General features: G+C 46.2%; 1 protein-coding gene across 5 annotated transcripts in view; it reads right to left on the bottom strand.

Moving 5' to 3' along the window:
- LOC126249805 (UNC93-like protein) overlaps window positions 1-19,802 on the bottom strand; it is a 448,375-nt gene that overhangs the window by 309,305 nt on the left and 119,268 nt on the right. Inside the window, exon 1 of one of the 5 annotated variants that reach the window (XM_049951500.1) lies at window positions 1,193-1,279. The exons of the other annotated variants lie outside the window; for them this stretch is intronic. The gene's annotated coding sequence lies outside the window, so the exon portion shown is untranslated. Of the gene's footprint in view, window positions 1-1,192; window positions 1,280-19,802 lie in introns of those variants that run through there. 5 annotated transcript variants of the gene reach the window in all.

The raw sequence follows: 19,802 nt of genomic DNA, 5'->3' as shown, positions 1-19,802 counted from the left end.
GGCCAAGTGCCCATAGTTGTTAATGTATGCATTTTAGAGCTCATGTTTACTAGACTATTTTGCTTTGAATAGTGTTTCCTGTCATAGCCCTGTATATTGACCATTTCTCCTGGGGTGCGCTGTATAGTCATTTTTCCCTTGCTCCATACGCGAATGGAATAGGAAAGAAAATCGATAATACTGGGAGAGTTTAACCTCCCACGCAATGTACAGAGGCGTGTGGAGGATATACGGTGATTTACTTATACCGCGAGTTGTAGATACAAATATCCTAAGAAAAGCCAAGTATACACTACTATACGCCGGCCGGGGTGGCCGAGCGGTTCTAGGCGCTACAGTCTGGAACCACGCGACCGTAGGTTAGAATCCTGCCTCGGGCATGGATGTGTGTGATGTCCTTAGGTTAGTTAGGTTTAAGTAGTTCTAAGTTCTAGGGGACTGATGACCACAGCAGTTAAGTCCCGTAGTGCTCAGAGCCATTTGAACCCATTTCTGTGCTCTAAGTTCTGCTAGAAATTAGATCATCTATACTCTCAGTAAAACAAAAAAGAAAGTCTCTCAGAAATACAGCGTAGCAGTCCATGAGCATTTTTGGTCACGTTAATGACTCCTATGCAGGGTAAGAAACGAAAGAGAAGAACATTAGAAAATTGGAAATCTGTGGTAAGGTCTTATGGGACCAAACTGCTGAGGTCATCGGTCCCTAAGCCTACACACTACTAACCCTGACTTTAACTTACGCTATGGACAACACACGCCCATGCCCGAGGTAAGACTCGAACTGCCGACAGGGGTAGCCTCACGGACCGTGACAAGGCGCCTAAGACCGCACGGCTAGTTTGTTCGAAAGCTTCAACAGACTGTAGAGTGATAGGAATGTTACAGATTGCTGAAGACATCATCGTAGCGAATGCGTGTATCCTTATATTAGTAGAACTGGCGTAATACGAAACACAATTCATACAGCAATGAGATAGGGAAAGAATGAGGTAGAAAGTAACTACAGCGGTAGAACCAGACATGGATAACATTCTCCTGATAGCAGATGGTGGTTGGAGAAGAGTTTGTGCTTATTTTTTAAGAAATGGATGAAAAAAGGTGAGACTACAGTAGCCTGGTGAGCAGTAAGCACACAGTGTTGATTACGACACGAAAACTCTTCGTCTAGTGGTTAGGGCTACTGGTTACTTACGTTTAGGACCCTGGTTGGATTGTCGGTGGTCGCCCCTGGGCAGAGTGTGCTGTAAACGCGTGACAGGTCCACTCAGGCTACTGGGCCCAAGTGAGCAACTGCTCGCGTAAATATACAGTGAATTTGATACGCAAATCGAATAGTGACGTTGAATGGAAAGTCCTCCAAGAGAATGTGAGACACGCTACATTTACTTGTTTCCTTCAGGACGTGAAGCCACAAAGCAGACTTTGTATGATGCTTATTTCTAACATAATTATACTTCTCCTACCTTTCGTTCGAACGAGAAAATTGGTGTATTTGGGACAGCACAAAAAAATTAACGAGTTTTGTCCTAACCACAAAGGTCGAAAAACATATCAAGGCAGGCTGAGACACAAAAAAAGAACGTATGTGCCGTTCCTTTGTCGTGCTCTGAGTCTGTTGCAAGCCTCGCACTTATTGCGTGACTCTTACACCCACGAAAACACGTGACCTGCCATACAACATTCCACTCAGTTTCAGGTAACACATGAAGAGACAAGCGACAGGCAGTCAGTCAGAAAACGGCGCAGTGGCGGCACTCAGTAACGGACTAAAATAAGCGACTCTACTAGCACCTAGCGTTTCTCAGGCGTTTTTCAGGTATCATCGCCACCTTAGACATTTTCCGAGCAGAGGAACAGAGGAGATTAGTGTTTAATGTCTCGCCGACAACGTGATTATTGGAGTAGAAGCTCGGATTAGGGAAAGCTGGGAGAGGAAATCGGGTGTGCCCTTCCAAAAGAAGCATCCCGGCATTTGCCTGAAGCGTCCTAGGGTAATCACGGAAAACATAAATCAAGATAGCCGGACGCGAGTTTTCGCAGATGATGCTGTAGTATACAGAGAAGTTGCAGCATTAGAAAATTGTAGCGAAATGCAGAAAGATCTGCAGCAGATAGGCACTTGGTGCAGGGAGTGGCAACTGACCCTTAACATAGACCAATGTAATGTATTGCGAATACATAGAAACAAGGATCCTTTATTGTATGATTATATGATAGCGGAACAAACACTGGTAGCAGTTACTTCTGTAAAATATCTGGGAGTATGCGTGCGGAACGATCTGAAGTGGAATGATCATATAAAATTAATTGTTGGTAAGGCGGGTACGAAGTTGAGATTCATTGGGAGAGTCCTTAGAAAATGTAGACCATCAGCAAAGGAGGTGGCTTACAAAACACCCGTTCGACCTATACTTGAGTATTGCTCATCAGTGTGGGATCCGTACCAGATCGGGTTGACGCAGGAGATAGAGAAGATCCAAAGAGGAGCGGCGCGTTTCGTCACAGGGTTATTTGGTAAGTGTGATAGCGTTACGGAGATGTTTAGCAAACTCAAGTGGCAGACTCTGCAAGAGAGGCGCTCTGCATCGCGGTGTAGCTTGCTGTCCAGGTTTCGAGAGGGTGCGTTTCTAGATGAGGTATCGAATATATTGCTTCCCCCTAGTTATACCTCCCGAGGAGATCACGAATGTAAAATTAGAGAGATTCGAGCGCGCACGGAGGCTTTCTGGCAGTCGTTCTTCCCGCGAACCATACGCGACTGGAACAGGAAAGGGAGGTAATGACAGTGGCATGTAAAGTGCCCTCCGCCACACACCGTTGGGTGGCTTGCGGAGTATAAATGTAGATGTAGATGAACCGTCGTCCTCCCGAATGCGAGTCCAGTGTGCTAACCACTGCTCCATCTCGCTTGGTACTTCTCCGAACAGTCGTCTCTATGGTAGTTACATAAATCTCCTCCCCCGTCAAAAAATAAATGAATGAAAATCCTTAATGTAAGTTTTATACTAATCAGTAAATCGGGGACACCTTTTGTAACACGAAACGTCGCATTTCACACTTATTACGGTGTTGAGTCGTCTCGGTTGCCCCATCATCTTATTAGTACGGATGCGGTGGAAGGAAACTCCGAGGCGATTGCACCACTATCTTTCTTTTTCAGATGGAAAAAAGATTCACGCAGAAAGAGCATGGAGTCTATTTAAGTACCGTATATCCGGCCTCTCATTTGTTACCTCTAACTGCTACAGAAGACCGACGCAAACTCTTATGTCTACGCTACTGCTGAGCATACTTGGTGCTGAAACCCAGGTTATTTCGTAGAACAAAATTTGCTGGATATCATTCCTACCTCACACAAATGGGATGCTATCGAGCGCCAGTACATATCCTATAAAAACCCTTATAATCTAGCGAAAAATTATCTGTGGCACTTACCTCCGCGATTGTAGCAAGTACTTGCAGAATCAGTGCCTCGACGAATTTTCACAGTTTTGTGTCCCAACTTTTGACAAACATACTACTATTTGTATGATCATAATGTTCTGGTCCTGTCAGAACGATTGTCATACTTTTAGATCTTCAGAAAGCAATGGTATGGCAAATACGTTTCCAATTGCTGCAAACGAGGGAAGTACTTAAGGGTGAAGAGATTAGACTAATACTGGAGCAGTAGGACTCAAATTGCAGTTCGTCCTTACCCGTTCTAGTTTTATGCTCCGTCTCTAACTATCTCCAATCAACGGAACATTATTCTAACACTAACATTGCCGCGAAGCCGGCCGCTGTTCTAGGCGCTTCAGTCCGGAACCGCGCTGCTACTACGGTCGCAGGTTCGAATCCTGCCTCGGGCATGGATGTGTGTGGTCTCCTTAGGTTAGTTAGTTTTAAGTAGTTCTAAGTTCTAGGGGACTGATGACCTCCGATGTTAAGTCCCACAGCGCTCAGATCCATTTGAACCATTTTGAACCACCAATTTCAGTTCTGTTCGCGAATGGTACATCGGAGGAGAGATATCCAGTACTCCTCGTTATTCGCCAAAATTTCTTTAATATTTGCCTCTGACCTTTACTCGTGATGTAAACTGGGGGATATAATACCCGTTGCTTTCCCTCCTCCCTTAATACAGCTAGGTAATGATCCCAGAACGACATACAGTTCTCAAGAAGTGGTCGAAAGAAGAATTACTAAGTGGCCTCCTCAGCCGATGAGTTGCTAGTCTCTAGGATTCTTCCGATAAATTCGAACTTTGTATATGACTCTCCTACAGCTAGATTTGCAGTGTCAGCAACCGAAATTACCGTATTCTAAGAAAACACGGTGAAGTATGTTCCATCTCAGATTATTGCCCTTTTATGTCCCATAAAATGGGTGTGAAATCTTATGGGACTTACAAACTGCCTATTGGCTTCTGTCTCGGGTTCTTCGGCCGACGTTCATCTAATGATTTTTCTGACGTTTCGCCAGCACGAGTGGCTGGCATTGTCAAAGCTTCACCCTCCATTGCCGGTGGTAAACTGGAGGCGAGCTCGCGGCCGCAGACTATATGTACCTGGCGCGCCAACGTCCGAGGGCTTCTCCGCGGTCATTTCCGGTGCGGTTCTCCTCTTGCTACCTGCGACGGTCGTTCGCTGCAGTACGGGAAGCCAGGATCCGTTTACCTTAAGGCTTTCCTCTTTCTTGTTGAAACTGTTCGCGTGTTTTTGGATTTCTACAGCTTCTCTGAACACGCGCGTGTGATAGTGCTTCTCTACAGCCAGAACTTCCGTGTCGGCGAATTTTATTACGTGGTCGGTCTCATTCAGTGCGTGTTCTGCCACGGCCGATTTCTCCACCTGCCCCAACCTGCAATGTCGCTTATGCTCTTTGATCCTGGTGTTAATGGATCGTCCAGTCATTCCGACATAAACTTTTCCGCATGTGCAAGGTATACGGTATATTCCCGACATTGCAAGTGGGTCTCTTTTCTCCTTCGCCGATCTAAGACACTCTTTGATCTTCCTTGTCGGTTTGAAAATCGTCTTTACGCCGTGTTTGCGCATTATACGGCCGATTCTGTCCGTCACTCTGGGAATGTATGGCAGAAAGGCCGTACCCGACATTTCTTTTTCTGGTTCCTTACTTCGCCGAGTGTTTGGCTCTGTTACCCTTCTAATGTAATTTGTGGAGTACCCATTGCTCCTCAGAACAGTTTCCAGGTGTTGCATTTCTCGTTTGAGGTGTTGAGGCTCACATATTCGTCCTGCTCTCGTTACGAGCGTACTAATCATGCCTCTTTTCTGGCTCGGGTGGTGGTTTGACAGTTTGTGGAGGTATCGGTCCGTGTGTGTCGGTTTTCGATACACGCTGTGTGATGGTGAAGAACAGCTCGGTGAATTCCTGAGACACTTGAACAGCCTCCATGCCAACATAACATTTACCATGGAGGTAGAAAAGGACAGGAAACTGCCATTTCTAGATGTGCTGGTCACAAGGGACGGCGAAAACCTGGGACACGGCACGGTCAGGTTGTTCAAATGGCTCTGAGCTCTATGCGACTTAGGTTCTAATGTCACCATTCGCCTAGAACTTAGATCTAATTAAACCGAACTAACCGAAGGACATCACACACGTCCATGCCCGACGCAAGATTCGAACCTGCGACCGTAGCAGTCGTTCGGCTACAGACTGTAGCGCCTAGAACCGCACGGCCACTCCGGCCGGCGGTCAGGTTGTTGTTGTCGTCGTCGCCGTGTAGTAGTTTATCATCATAAACATGAATGACGAAAAACTTGCTGAATTAGTGCGCAAGTATCCTGTGTTGTATGATCTCAACAACCCCAAGTACATGGACACAGAGCTTTCTTTCTCGGGGACTTTGTCCCTCTCCAACGCGGGGTCGGCTTTGTTAGTACGGATTTGGCAGTGTTAATTGCAGAGGGTGGCCAGATGGCCTTCCTGACGCCACCGCGAACCCCCAGGGAAGGAAGTAGTGTACCCCAGCTGTCTGCAGCTAGTTTAAGTCATGAAATGGTGCGAACGTTTGCAAATGTCTGAGTCGTGGAACTGAGGCGGAGCTTGGGGACCAGCCAGGTATTCACGTAGCGGGATGTGGAAAACCGCCTAAAAACCACATCCAGGCTGGCCGGCATACCGGCCCTCGTCGTTAATCCGCAGGGCGGATTCGATCCGAGGCCGGCGTGCCTACCCGAGTCCAGGAAGCAGAGCTGAAGAACAGAATAAAATAGGATCAGAAATGAAAACAAATGGTAAGTACATACGTGTATATTCCTGATTTTACATCAATGGTTGGTTGGTTGGTTGTTTGAGGTTTAAGGGACCAAACAGCGAGGTCATCAGTCCCTTGTTTCAAATATACTCCATTCTGCTAACGGGACATCTCAGAAAAGTCAGAACAATAAAACGGAAAAAGGGAAAAAACGTAAAGGGCACTCACGTTGTCATTGGTAAAAACAAATGAGGGAAGTCGGCAAGAGAACGAACCCAACACTATGCTGAAACAGCATAGGCAAGACCACCTGTGACTTAAAAGGTACAACTGCTATAATGCAGAAAATACGTATGGGAATAAAAAGACTAACCAAGCCTTAAAAAAGGGTAAAAAGAGTAAAAGGGGAAGAAAAGAGGATTCCGGTCAGGGAGGTGAATCGGGAATCTCTAAACACTGCCTACAGTGGGAGACACCCAAACACTCACCGCCCTGCCCCAACACCAGAGAGATTAAAAACCTTAAAACTGAGAATAAAAACCACTCTCCCGGAGGAAACCGAGAACCAGAGAGACCATCCGGGAATCGTCAGCCAACATCAAAGGTAAAGTGTGGGGGAGTCTGTACTTAGTACGCAGAGCCAAAAGAAGGGGGCATTCAACCAAAATGTGGGCCACTGACTGGAAGGCTCCACAACCACATAGCGGGGGTGGCTCATCACGCAAAAGAAAACCATGGGTCAGCCTGGTATGACCAATGCGGAGACGACACAGTGTGGTCGAGTCCTTTCGGGAGAGGCGAAAGGAAGAACGCCATGGGCCTGGTGTCACCTTAATTGCACGAAGTTTATTAGACAGTGGAGTAGCCTCCCAAGAATTGGCCCATGACTGCGCGAAGTGGGATTTGATGTGAAGCCGTAAATCCGCTGCAGGAGGGGTTACAGGAAACGGGGGGTAAGTAACTGCTCCCCCAGCCAAACGATCAGCGAGCTCATTTCCCGGGATACCCACATGGCCAGGGACCCATAGGAAGTCAATGGAACAAGCAGCACGGTGAATATCAGCGAGATGGTCATGGATGGCAGAGACCAAGGGATGGCGCGAAAAACACCGGTCAATAGCAAGAAGGCCACTCATCGAGTCCGTACATAACAAAACGCGGTTGTGTTGGGACTGTTTAATAAAGGTAAGGGCCCGGGAAATTGCCATCAATTCCGCAGTAAACACCCCACATGTAGGTGGCAGCAGATGATTTTCCGTTCCAAAAGAGGACGTGAAGGCATACCCAACATGATCAGCAGATTTAGAGCCATCAGTGTAAAAAACAATAGCATCCCGAAACTCCCATAAAATTTTGCGGAAAAAGGAACGAAACACCACCGGGGGGATGGAATCTTTCGGACCGCGGCGGAGATCCATCCGAATTCGAGGCCGAGGAACTAACCAAGGAGGGGTGGAGGGGAGGGAGCGAGGAAGACAGGACAAAGAAGGAAGTTGAAAATCACGGTAAAGAGACGCAAGGCGCAGCCCAACCGGTAAACCCGCCCGAGGGCGGGAGTCGGGTGGGCGACGTCCATGGTCTGGGAACAGGATAGAATAGGAAGGATGAGAGGGAGAAGAACGGATAGTGAGGGCATAAGACACCAGAAGCTGGGACCGCCGAACAGAAAGGGGTGGGATCCCAGCTTCAACCAGGAGACTATCAACAGGGCTAGTAGGGAAGGCACCGGTGGCCAAACGGATACCACGATGGTGGACTGGATCCAGCACGTGCAGTGTGGAAGGAGCAGCTGAACCATAAACTTGACAACCATAGTCCAAACGAGACAGAACTAGAGCACGATAAAGACGGAGGAGGAGAGAACGGTCCGCACCCCAAGAGGAGTGGGCAAGGAAGCGAAGGACATTGAGTTTACGGAAACATCCTACCTTCAGGAGTCTGATATGGGGCAACCAAGTGAGCTTGTTGTCGAAAAGAAGACCCAGGAAACGAAACTGTGAAACCACAGGCAATCGTTGTGCAGCGAGATAGAGCTCTGGATCAGGGTGGACCGTAGTACGGCGACAGAAGTGGACCACCCGCGATTTTAAAGGAGAGAATTGAAACCCGTGTGAGAGGGTCCATGCAGAGGCACGCCGTATAGCCACCTGGAGCTGCCGTTCTGCAGATGCCATCGAGGAGGAACTAACCCAAATGCAGAAATCATCCACATACAGGGCAGGGTCGACCAAGGGACCGACAGAGGCCACAAGTCCATTGATAGCAATGAGGAAAAGAAGGACACTCAAGACAGAACCCTGTGGGATGCCCGTCTCCTGGGTCCGTGGAGAACTAAAAGCAGTACCAACTCGAACTCTGAATGACCGATGGATCAGGAACTGGCGGATAAAATTCGGGAGTGGGCCCCGAAGACCCCACTGATGAAGGGTTAGTAAGATGTGATAGCGCCAGGCCGTGTCATAGGCCTTGCGAAGGTCAAAAAACACTGCAACCAAATGGCGGCGCTGGGAAAAAGCCTGCCGAACTGCGGATTCCAAGCGAAGTAAATGATCGATTGGAGATCGTCCCTCGCGAAAGCCACACTGGTAAGGGGACAATAGATCCCGAGATTCGAGGACCCAAGTGAGCCGACGGGCTACCATCCGTTCAAGTAACTTACAAACAACATTGGTCAAACTAATTGGCCGATAGCTGTCAACAGATAGGGGGTTCTTACCAGGCTTAAGGACAGGAACCACAATGCTATCCCTCCACTGAGAAGGGAAGTCACCCTGGAGCCAGATACGGTTAAACACCCGAAGAAGATGTTGCCGTTGTGGAGCACTGAGATGTTGAAGCAGTTGGTTATGAATGGAATCTGGGCCAGGGGCCGTATCATGAGAAGAAGATAGAGCAGAAAGAAATTCCCATTCAGTAAAAGGTTCGTTATAAGATTCTGACTCACAAGTGGTGAAACTTAAGGTGAGAGCTTCAGCCTGCTGTTTGTGATGAAGGAAAGCAGCGGGATAGGAGGCTGACGCCGATGCCACTGCAAAATGGGTCGCAAGATGTTCGGCGATAACTAATGGGTCCGTACAAATGCCATCTGGGAGGTGAAGGCCTGGTAGGGTGGACTGCCGATGGCAACCTTGGAGAGAACGAAGTGTAGCCCATACCCGTGACAGAGGGACAGTGGAACCAAGGGAAGAAACGAATCGTTCCCAACATATCCGCTTGCTCTGTTTGATTAAATAACGGGCTTTAGCGCGAAGGCGTTTAAAAGTAGTAAGGCTGGCTACGGATGGGTGCCTCTTGAAGTGTTGCAAAGCTCGACGGCGATCACGGATGGCAATGGCAATGGCCGGACTCCACCACGGGACTTGCCGGTGACGAAATAGTCCAGATGAGCGCGGGACAGCAACGTTAGCAGCGCGAACAATCGCGTCAGACAAGTCACGTAGGACGTCATCAATACAACCCGACAAAGAGGGAGAAAACTCGACCTGTGCAGTGTATAGAGGCCAATCAGCGCGGTGGAAAGACCAACGAGGTAACCTGTCCATCGGGGAGCGCGAAGGGAGCGTGAGAATCAACGGGAAATGGTCACTATCACAAAGGTCGTCGTGTGGCGACCAGTGTAATGAAGGGAGGAGAGAGGGAGAAGAAAGAGAAAGATCAATGGCAGAAAAGGTACCATGACCAGCACTGAAATGAGTAGGGGAGCCATCATTAAGAAGACACAGGTCGTGGTCTGCAATAAATTGGTCTATAAGAAGACCTCGTCTAGATGGAAAGGCACTGCCCCACAAAGGATGATGAGCATTAAAATCCCCAAGGAGGAGGAAGGGAGGAGGAAGTTGCTGAAGAAGGGTGGTTAAGGCAGCAGGTGTAAGAGCCCTGTCAGGAGGGAGATAAAGATTGCAAACGGTGACTGCAGAGTCTAAGTGGACCCTAACAGCAACCGCTTCCAATGTAGTTTGGAGAGGAATCCACGTGCAAGCAATGTCGGTACGGACCAACGTACAAACGCCACCAGAAGCCCGCAAGGGTCCGACCCGATTGCGACAGAAAACACGGAACCCACGGAGGGTCGGTGAGTGAGCATCAGTAAAATGTGATTCCTGGAGAACCACACAAGCTGCAGAGTAGGACGAAAGAAGGGATTTCAATTCCGGAAGGTGTCGATAGTAGCCATTACAATTCCATTGGAGAACCACAGAACGATGGTTTAAATGAGGGCTGAACACGCTAAATCCAGTCATACTGCCGGGTCCCCACCCGTCACAGACAAGGAGGGGGCGACATCCATAAACGACAGGTCAGAATCCAGTTGTGAAGTCGGGGAAGGGACCTCCGGTGACACCAGAGGCTCTTTGTCCCGGGACTTATGTTTCTTCTTCTTTTCAGGCTGAGATCGAGGAGGGCTGTGTGGCATAAAGGAGCCAGCTGCAGCAAGATCAGGAACAGAAAGAGACCGGGCGACCTGGGGGCCGACAGACCGCGGCTCTCGCGGTCGCCGCGCGGCAGCAGACCTTTGACCTGAAAGGTGCCGGGAAGGGGCATCCCGGGAGAGGCGCCCTTGACCGGCAGACGCCGAAGGAGTGGGACACTTCTCCGGCTGGGGAGGGGGAGCAGCACCCAGAGGAGAAGGTGTGGGAGCCGCAGGGGAGGGGGGGAGGAGTGGGGTCCGGGATGGGGGTAAGGAAGGGGGGGGAAGGGGGGAAGATGTAACCAAGGCGTAACTCGATGTCATAGACACAGGGTGCAGTCGTGCATATTTCTTACGGGCCTCTGTGTAGCTTAAACGATCGAGGGACTTATACTCTTGGATCTTTTTTTCTTTCTTATAAACTGGGCAATCTGGTGAACGTGGAGAATGACTACCACGACAATTTACACATACAGGAGGGGGAACACAGGGACTCCCCTCATGGAGTGGACGTCCACAGTCACCACAGAGAGGGTCCTGGGAACAGCGAGAAGACATGTGGCCAAAACGCAAGCACTTAAAACACCGCATAGGAGGTGGGATGTACGGCTTCACATCACAGCGATAGACCATAATCTTAACTTTCTCAGGAAGGGTATCCCCTTCAAAGGCCAGGATAAAGGCACCAGTATCAATACGGTTATCTTTAGGACCCTTCTGAACACGCCGAACAAAGTGAACACCCCGCCGTGCGAGATTGTCCCGAAGTTCCTCATCAGTTTGAAGGATGAGGTCCCTGTGGAAAATCACACCTTGTACCATATTTAGAGACTGGTGAGGGGTAATAGACACAGGAATTGTGCCAAGATGGGTACAGGCACGAAGGGCCGCAGATTGGGCAGCTGAAGTAGTTTTAATCAGCAACGAACCCGACCGCATCTTGCTCAGGGAGTCCACTTCGCCAAACTTGTCTTCAATGTGTTCCACAAAGAATAAAGGCTTGACACTGGTGAAAGTATCTCCATCAGTCCTGGTGCAAACTAGATAACGGGGGAAAGGTTTTGCCCCTAGACGACGGGCCTGACCCTCTTCCCAGGGGGTAGCCATGGAAGGGAAGGCCGAAGGGGCAAGAGAAGCAGCACTTGAGGAATCAGTACCACGCAGAGAGACGGCCGCAGGACGGCCAGAGTTTTGGACCCTTATGCGTTTCATCTGCATAGCGTCCGCCCTGATACCACCCACTCCGATCAGGGGCTCTCCTCACGGGCGCCACCCAGCCACAGCAAGGGCCGTCTGGCACGGCGGCCATTGCCGGGAGTTCCGATGCTCCAGGATGACGAGCAACCACTCCAAGGCATGCATGAGGAGGTCACAGCTCAGGTATCAGAAGTGTGATCCCTGTGTGTTCAGGGGGCTCAACCAAAAGGGTACATAGCGACCCCACCACACGGGCTGGCTACCGTGCTGGCTATGCACCCTAGCATCAGACCACGACGTGAAAGAAAAGGTGGAATGTACTAGGAGGGCGCACGTCGGAGACACTAGGTAAGGTGCTCTTCCCCAAATGGCTCACACTACGGAAGAGAAATTTTGGAATGGAGGTCAAACCCCAGAGGGGGACCAAGGAATGCCAAAAAGAGGAGATAAGTACGCAACAAAGCCAGAGAGTAAAACTAACAGAACCAGGAGGATAGCGGGGCCAACATAAACAAGGACACCAATAGTGGGAGAGGAGAGGGCGAGGGGAAAGGAGCATGGAGGGGAAAGGAGGGGAAGGAAAAGGAAATGCAGCCCGGGAGAGAAAGAAGGCTGCGATGGCTCGGGGCCCCGTGCTCGCCACGCACGTATCCACAAAAGAGTTGTGGACCCCCTGGGGGGTTTACATCAATGAATACAATCACCTACGTAAAAGATTACTGCCAGAGTGCTGCCTGTAGTTGTAACATTTTCTTCCTAAATGCCCCGACATCAAGAGCAAATTAATTACATTTAACGCCTGCAAGTGGAAACAAACTTATGGAGAATTTCCTTGTGTAATTAAAGAACGGTGATTCGGTGTTCGAAGGAACCAGAATAGAAACGTGTTTCCCATAAAAATTTCCTATAAAGTTGGGAAAAAGGCACATTTCATAAAAACCTTTAGCGATGTTCTTACGCATTTCGTCTGTCGGAGTAGACATCAATTCGTCCATTGTATTTTCTGTCATTATCTTGCAGGTCTCTCGTACTATCTTGTGAACTGTATTATGCCACATGTGATAACTAAGGGAAATCGTGTTCATTGCATCTCCAGTAGAAAAACATCCTTAAAAAAAAAAGGTAGGCGGTAGAGATGTAACAAAGAAAGATTTCACATGTGGTCTTTGTGGTAATGAATCAGTATCGCGCGAATCAGAAGAAAACACTCAAGACTATACAACAGCAGCCAATAATGATGAATGTTTATTTCACATATTTAGTTACCAATTAACTGTCAAAGTTATACACTAAACAACCTCAATCAAACGGCGAGCCTTCCTATTGATGTGATGGCTTTTCTTCGATGTGTATTTCCATTTTTCAGATGAACTTCCAACTTGTTCAGTAGTAAGAGGAATGAATTTTCTGACATTCTGAAATATTGATAAAACTTTGTTCCATCGTCCATCAATTTACTGTACAGAGTGGCAAGTTTTCCCTCTGTTGCCCTCTTTTCCACGTCTGAAGAACCCACGACCGTTTTTTCACTTGTGCTTCCTCTCCTTGATCCAGAATCGCAGCAACCAGTGTGAGATCGTCGTCCGAGAACTTTGCCATCCCGGCCGCTCAAGTGCACTGCCACACACCTGAAGAAATGCTGACCGCTGTTCAAATCGTTCAAATGGCTCTGACCACTATGGGACTTAACATCTGAGGTCATCAGTCCCCTAGAACTTAGAACTACTTAAACCTAACTAACCTAAGGACATCACACACATCCATGCCCGAGGCAGGGTTCGAACCTGCGACCGTAGCGGTCGCACGGTTCCAGACTGTAGCGCCTAGAACCGCTCGCCCAATTCTGCCGGCCTCTGACTGCTGTGGTTTGGTTTGGTTGTTTGAGGAAGGAGACCAGACAGCGTGGTCATTGGTCTCATCGGATTAGGGAAGGATGGGGAAGGAAGTCGGCCGTGCCCTTTCAGAGGAACCATCCCGGCATTTGCCTGGAGCGATGTAGGGAAATCACGGAAAACCTAAATCAGGGACTACTGTGAATAGACGTCACTGTGGCATCATGGCCGGTACAATTGCGGGTCACTTACGGCACTGTCGCGTCACTGATGTATGTGAAGCGGCCTTTATGGTTGTTGGCCGGCGTAGCCCAGCCTACCGAGGATTTAAATTTCCTTGCACGTGTCTAGTAGCATCTGTGCCTCGCAAACAAGTGGGTGTTCGCCAGTCGAAATAAGACATCCAACACAAACGTCAGCTAAACACTTGGCGGTTGTATGTCTGGCTGCGAGACCAAAGTGATAAAGGCCATAGAGCGTACCCCTCTTTTGCCCAACATCAGGGGAAGGTTACAGATTAATAGCCCAATCTTGCCCGTGTCATTGTTCATTTCCTCACCGGACATGGCCCGTATCTAGCGGACCTATAGAGCGTCTCGCTTCCTGCGGGCAGCAGCTACCAATGCTGTGAACTTGCATCCAGTGACTACGTCATGCTGTACTGTGAGCGATATTTACACCCACACACGATGAAACTAAACGGGAATCACAACAAAATGCTATAACTAACACTCAGGGACTTACACAAACGGGGACAATTAAATGAACTAACAGACCACACATCCAAGACAGAATACACGATCTATAAACAGATGAGACCTTAACAAGCATCGTAGCAGTCGTCGAGGAGACGACTGGGTTAGTTCAGATGATGAGTCCAGTACAACGGACTATTCCAACACCGAAACAGTGGACATAACGCACGAATAAGATGATTTAGACATCCAACTATAAGAGCATTAAACACTAATCAAACCACATAGCCGTATGTTGTATAACCGTTGCCGGTTATTGTATCAGGCGCCACGTGAAACCTGTTACTGTAATGACAGATTTTTTGCGCATAGCGTAGTTAGAGTACAACCGAGCGAGGTGGCGCAGTCGTTAGCACACTGGACTCGCATTCGGGAGGACGACGGTTCATATCCACGTCCGGCCGTCCTGATTTAGGTTTTCCGTGATTCACCTAAATCGCTTAAGGCAAATGCCGGGATGGATCCTTTGAAAGTGCACGGCCGACTTTCTTTTCCATCTTTTCGTATTCCTGTGGGACCGACGGCCTTGCTGTTTGGTCCTCTTTCCCAAATCAACCGCCGGCCGTAGTGGTTGAGTGGTTCTAGGTGCTACAGTCTGGAACCGCGCGACCGCAGGTTCGAATCCTGCTGTGGGGCGGCTGGTGGAATTATGTTGCTGTTATATAAAATTTGTTTGCATGTAGAAACACTGCATTTCCCGGCCGATTAACCATATGTGCAGCGGCGGGTGGAATTATCGTTAAAATGTTCCTATTATTTAGAATGTTATTTATGCTGTCTTTCGCCGTTCTCAACACTGGCTTTCTAACTACAATATTGGCAACCAGAAAGTGATTAGCAAAACGTGATGCCTGCAATTAGAATTCCTAGTGCCCACTTCATCTGAGAAACACACTTACAGCTGCAGCTTATAGCTCTGAGAAATTAGGAGATTGTCTAGGATTCATAATCAAAAACGATTTTGATTAAAATAGTTCAGTATATTCTGAAAGTCACAGATGAAAACAAAAGAATCCACACAATCTAACTAACAGAGCAGTTCAGAGTCTAATGCGCTGATGCCACTATAACTGTCCAAATTAAATGTTTAAATGAATGCTCGCCATAATTTGATGATTAGTTTCATCAAACGCCACACTAAATAATTGGTAGAATGTCTGTCCCGCGGCGGCACGTGAAAATACGACAATACGCAAACTGAAGATCGATAATTAAAGTCATCCCAGAATTAACACATCACTCGAAAATGATTTCATGGTTACGCGTATCTCGAGTAACTTAATACGGCATCCGAGGCTGTTTGTAGCAATGATACCGACGCGACGCGACTCCCGACAGATGGCGTGCTATTCAGCGTCTGGAGAGAACTGGGGCCTTGCTTCCTCGCGCAGCGTTCTTATATATATAAAGCCGCGGTGCGGACGGCTAAGGGAACGCCTGATCAAATCGGCTCTTCCGACTAGCCGCTGGGCTAGTAAGGCACCACTTTAAGTTACCTAATAAATCATAGCTTCTCTTGCTGATGGCCGATGAAGCTCTTAATTTAAATGTGCATTCAGCACACAGGTAAGTATTGATAATAAAATTTTGACGTGGCTAAGTTAAATATTTTGGGCGAGAGAATTAATTTAGTTACACTGCACGCAGTAGACGAGCTCTGAACTGGCCCTTTGGAGATACGCTATCGCTATAGTTTTATAGGTATTCAAATGAAACTTCTCACATCTTCATAGTTATAGCGGATCTCCAACCTACTAAATATAAACATCCTCGCCTTATTTATTAGCCTACTTAATCTATCTTGCTTCCTGAAGTTTTAAGACAAAAACCAGAAAATCATGAATTTCCACTAAAATCTTAAATTGTGAGATCCAGAAGACTGTTTTTATTAAATAATTATGAAAATTGAATCTAATTATCAATTTTTAATTCTCTAGCTCTTTTCTGTTGCGCCAATGATTTTTACAGAAAAACGTCAAAATTTCGAAAATGGCTGAAGTTATCGAACTGATATTCAACACATGTTGTTTTAGTATTACTCCTGACATGCTAGAAATGTTTTAGGTTATTTGCTTGATTTTTAAAGTATTGCGCAACATTTATGACGTCAGAGCTAGTTACAGCGGACTGGGCTGGCACACAATGCAAAGACTGATGTGAATTTAGTACGGCGTGAGTAGGCTGCTTCCCTACACTGCCTCGGGCATGGATGTGTGTGATGTCGTTAGGTTAGTTAGGTTTAAGTAGTTCTAAGTTCTAGGGAGCTGATGACCTCAGAAGTTAAGTCCTGTAGTGCTCAGAGCCATTTGAACCATTTTGAACCCAAATCAACCAATCAATAAGTGTACAGCATACACAACATTCATCAATAGTAATCATTTATCACACAGTATGCAAACACCAAGTAGAACCCAGAATGAAGTAGACTAGTGACCCAACATACCTCAGTATGTAATCTTGGGAGGCACTGCACGGGGTTGTCGGACTCGAGGTAACATTTCTAGATCTCTTCCCTGGGCAGCGCAGCTAAAGGGACCTCTACTACTCAATTTGTCCTATCTTCCTTTATCGCTCTTCTTGACTCAACTCTTTTTCCCTTTTATAATTTCTCATTTACAGTCTGAAGTATAATAGTTTTATAAGTATGACACAGTTCCCATTTACATAAGAAAGAGGACGAAAGATATCCGTTAGTCCCCTCTTCACGTCGTGCTGCAAGGGCAACAGAGCCCGCGGCCCTAGCCACGTAGCGTAAGAGCTGCGCTGTGGGGGTTGTTGGTTCCGGCGAAGTGTACTGAGTGGAGCACTACGGTCTGCGCAAAACTTATTAGATGGCGCACCCTAGTAGACCAAATGCAGCGTGCAGCATGTCGAAATATCTGCGCTTCTGCAAGACATCAATCAACTGCATTCCAGTAAGTTGTATGAAAATTTTATACGCTGGGAGAAACTATGTTGTAGCTAAGACTTCCCAAAATCAACAATACATGGAATTAATCTAGGCTCCACTATCTGTAACCTTTTGGATCTCGTGAACGAACAGAAAACTACGTTTCACACAGTCGGTTCTTGCAGAATCCGCCTTGACATTTTCCCATGTTGCTCCAAATCGTTAGACTGTCACTGATCAATATGAAGGAGTCAGGTGATGCATTGATACTGTACTCAAAAGCGTATTGACAATTTTCCCCTATCTTCACCATCACCTCGCAGACATTTTTTGTGCTATTCGTTCTGAATTTACCTACGACTACTTATCCAGGATTACTGTTATTATTATTATTTCTTTCCTTTCTCAGACGTTATATCTGGTTAAAAATGTAAAGTGACGCGGACCTTGATCAAGCGTGACTTCCTTTTAACTGTACGGTATATGTTATATTGCATTTAGGAACTTTCGGGTAATTGAACATGTATCAATAATTACGGATTTCTGTAGTTGTGTATATAAGTTTAGATGTACCTGTATTGCATTCATGTACTGGTGGATATTGTGTGGTATGACTCCTGTAGTTGATAGTATAATTGGTATAATGTCAACTTTATCCTGATGCCACATGTCTTGGACTTCCTCTGCCAGTTGGATGTATTTTTCAATTGTTTCTCCTGTTTTCTTTTGTATATTTGTTGTATTGGGTATGGATATTTCGATTAGTTGTGTTAATTTCTTCTTTTTATTGGTGAGTATGTCAGGTTTGTTATGTGGCGTTGTTTTATCTGTTATAATGGTTCTGTTCCAGTATAATTTGTATTCATCATTCTCCAGTACATTTTGTGGTGCATACTTGTATGTAGGAACGTGTTGTATTATAAGTTTATGTTGTAAGGCAAGCTGTTAATGTATTATGTTTGCTACATTGTCATGTCTTCTGGGGTATTCTGTATTTGCTAGTATTGTACATCCGCTTGTGATGTGATCTACTGTTTCTATTTGTTGCTTGCAAAGTCTGCATTTATCTGTTGTGGTATTGGGATCTTTAATAATATGCTTGATGTAATATCTGGTGTTTATTGTTTGATCCTGTATTGCAATCATGAATCCTTCCGTCTCATTGTATATATTGCCTTTTCTTAGCCATGTGTTGGATGCGTCTTGATCGATGTGTGGCTGTGTTAGATGATACGGGTGCTTGCCATGTAGTGTTTCCTTTTTCCAGTTTACTTTCTTTGTATCTGTTGATGTTATGTGATGTGATCTAAAGGGTTGTAGAAGTGGCATTGAGTGCTTCTTGGTCTGTGTTACTCCATTTCACTACTCCAAATGAGTAGGTCAATATTGGTATAGCATAAGTATTTATAGCTTTTGTCTTTTTTCTTGCTGTCAATTCTGTTTTTCAGTATTTTTGTTAGTCTTTGTCTATAGTTTTCTTTTAGTTATTCTTTAATATTTGTATTATCTATTCCTGTTTTTTGTCTGTATCCTAGATATTTATAGGCATCCGTTTTTTCCATCGCTTCTACGCAGTCGCTGTGGTTATCCAATATGCGATCTTCTTGTTTAGTGTGTTTTCCCTTGACTATGCTATTTTTCTTACATTTGTCTGTTCCAAAAGCCATATTTATATCATTGCTGAATACTTCTGTTATCTTTAGTAATTGGTTGAGTTGTTGATTTGTTGCTGCCAGTAGTTTTAGATCATCCATGTATAGCAAATGTGTGATTTTGTGTGGGTATGTTCCAGTAATATTGTATCCATAATTTGTATTGTTTAGCATGTTGGATAGTGGGTTCAGAGCAAGGCAGAACCAGAAAGAACTTAATGAGTCTCCTTGGTATATTCCACGCTTAATCTGTATTGGCTGTGATGTGATTATTTGAATTTGTTTGGATATTAAGTGTGGTTTTCCAATTTTTCATTACTATGTTTAGGAACTGTATCAATTTAGGATCTACTTTGTATATTTCCAATATTTGTAGTAACCATGAGTGGCGTACACTATCAAAAGCTTTTTGGTAATCAATGTATGTGTAGTGTAGCGACCTTTGTTTAGTTTTAGCTTGATATGTCACCTCTGCATCTATTATCAGTTGCTCTTTACATCCTCGTGCTCCTTTGCAACAGCCTTTTTGTTCTTCATTTATAATTTTGTTCTGTGTTGTATGTGTCATTAATTTCTGTTTAATGACTTAAGTTAATATTGTGTATATTGTTGGTAGGCATGTTATGGGGCGATATTTAGCTGGGTTCGCTGTGTCTGCTTGATCTTTAGGTTTCAGATAAGTTATTCCATGTGTAAGTGTATCAGGGAATGTGTATGGGTCTGCAATGTAACTGTTAAATAATTTAGTTAGATGTGAATGTGTTGAGGTGAACTTCTTTAGCCAGAAATTTGCTATTTTATCTTTTCCAGGGGCTTTCCAATTGTGAGTAGAATTAATAGCTTGGGTGACTTCATGTTGCAAA

This window comes from Schistocerca nitens, chromosome 3 (assembly GCF_023898315.1).
Source record: "Schistocerca nitens isolate TAMUIC-IGC-003100 chromosome 3, iqSchNite1.1, whole genome shotgun sequence".
NCBI lineage: Eukaryota > Metazoa > Arthropoda > Insecta > Orthoptera > Acrididae > Schistocerca > Schistocerca nitens.
This window is presented reverse-complemented; position numbering and strand designations above follow the sequence as displayed.